Genomic DNA, 2,480 nt, shown 5'->3' on the forward strand with positions numbered 1-2,480 from the left:
CGAAATGTAGATCATAATCTCTTACTATCTAATAGTGACGAATCTTTTATTGATCATTCACAACCTTCATATGATTCTTGAGTACTCAAACGATGCCATATTAATGACCTTTGGTAGAGTAACATCCAACTTCACCAAAGTATAACTGTCCTCATATAAGGCACTATGATGCCCTCAAATCAAATGACCAATTTCACTATCGAACTTTAGAGTTTAATCATTGACACTCAGATAGTTATCCAAGTCGAATCTCTCCATCAGGTCTCCAATATTTTGTTCTATAACAAAACATCCATTTGTTCATTTAAATGTCACCACACTTTAGCTTGTTCAGCTACTTACTTCACAAATAAGAAATGTCACAGGTGATGGTCTATCCGTAATAATGATATTCATATCTCGTTATTGCTTATGATCACGAAAAATTTAAGATTCAGTCATATGTAATTTATACCTAACATTTGCAACTACATATGATTAACAAATTATCAAAACTTGAATTTACGGACTTTGTCATTTAATTAATTGAGTATAAATTAAATAATAGATTTGTCATAAAATTGCATCAATTATACATTAAAAGTCTATATTCAAAGTTAATTGGACCTAGGATATAACACTTACATATTCCCACTTGCACCAAATCTAATTACTTATGTATTTAATATCATAAGAGTCAATGTGACGGTCATGTTTATACTGCTACAACTCTTTGTCAGTAGATTGACAATAATATCATTTGTAGGTATCCATTCTTTCTTTATATCATTTCATTGTATTATCTTTCTAATGAGATGATATAGCCTTAACTCATGATTGGACCATTAATGATATCTTAGTTCCTTCATTTGCACAATGACTCCATTATTATCACAATGCAGAAGTTTGTGATCAACAATGCTAGGAACTGCTCCAAGTTCATTAATAAACTTCTTTATCCACATCGCAATTCTTTTTTGCTTCTGAAATAATAGTGTGTTAAGCTTTCGCTATTGAATCAACAGTTATTTTATGTTTGAAACCTTTCCAACTAATCATGCTATAATTAAGAATAAACTCATGTCCAGATTGAGAGTTGCCATTCTTCTGGTCCAATTAGAAGCTAGTATCAATGTATCCATGAACTCTCAATTAATTTTCTCCATATAAAATCTTCTCAAGATTTTATCTATATAGATTGGAGTGAGTTAAGTAAGCAATCTTTTAAATCTATCTATATAGATTAAGTCGCTTTTCCCATAATTTTTATGAAGAAATCCTTTAGCAACCACAATTTCAACGATTGAAGCATAAAGACATAATTTCCTGTTAATAATATGACATCTACATATTAGGAATACGACAAAGCTCCCATTATCTTCTTGTAAATACGTAGTTCATCTTTATTATTCTAGCTCCCAGGGTCTTACTTTAATCCATAAATGGATCGATCAAGCTTACATACTTCGTTGACTTCTTTGGTTTCAAAACCTTCGAGTTGTGTCATATATACTACCTCTTACAAGTTCCTATTAAAGAATGCAGTTTTGGCATCCATTTGTTATAACTCATAGTTATATTATGTAGTTATTGCAAGCAAAATCCAAATGAACTTTAGCATGGCTATAGGACAGAAGGTTTTATCTAAGCTAACTCGTCTTTGTTTATAACTCCATTAGCCTCGATTAGTAATGCCTGATAAATAATCGTTGATTCACACCTTCTTGAAGGTCGAATGATCCTACTAGATTCACACAAAGCTAACATGTCCTTAGGAGTTTTTATTTCCTAATCAAAAGTATGTCCCTCAGCAGGTGTGGGATCAAACTCAAATTCATCTACTTGGTCAACTATATCTATGGACTTTTGAACTTCTTTAAGTTCTATTTTGCTCTTACTGTCCTCTTCTAGAATGAATTCTTTCTCTAAAAATATGGAATGTCTAGACATGAAGACTTTCTTCTCAATAGGATTATAGAATTGATATCCAATTATCTCTTTTAGATATCCCACGAATATGCTTTTATCAGATTTAGACTTAAGCATATCCAATTTAGTGTGCTTTACATAAGCCTTTGAGGCTTGCGGTCGCATCTGAATTTTCAGGGAACCAAACCGCATAGTTATAGCCTATGCGGTTGCATAGTAGAAATCAAATGACTATTATGGCCATTTTTTTATCATTTTTGGTTTGAATTTGGTGGCCTTTCATCCCATTTTTGCACCACTTTGTGTGAACTGATCAAGGCCTATAAATAGGTGATCAAATTTCAAGGAACCCACAATGAAAATCATATGAGAAAATTATCCCTTGTTCATCCAAAATCTTGTAGAAAATTTTGTCCCTCTACATAATCGAATTCCTTGATTTTCACTTGTTCCTTTGGAAGATCACTTTTTTCTTTTTGATGTTCTTTCTTAGGATTGAATAATCCTGCAAACTATTTGCCATTTTCAATTCTTAAAAGCAAATTGGGCAGAGGCAAATATCATTTGAGGAC

Source organism: Olea europaea, chromosome 12 (assembly GCF_002742605.1).
Source record: "Olea europaea var. sylvestris chromosome 12, O_europaea_v1, whole genome shotgun sequence".
Taxonomy (NCBI): Eukaryota; Viridiplantae; Streptophyta; class Magnoliopsida; order Lamiales; family Oleaceae; genus Olea; species Olea europaea.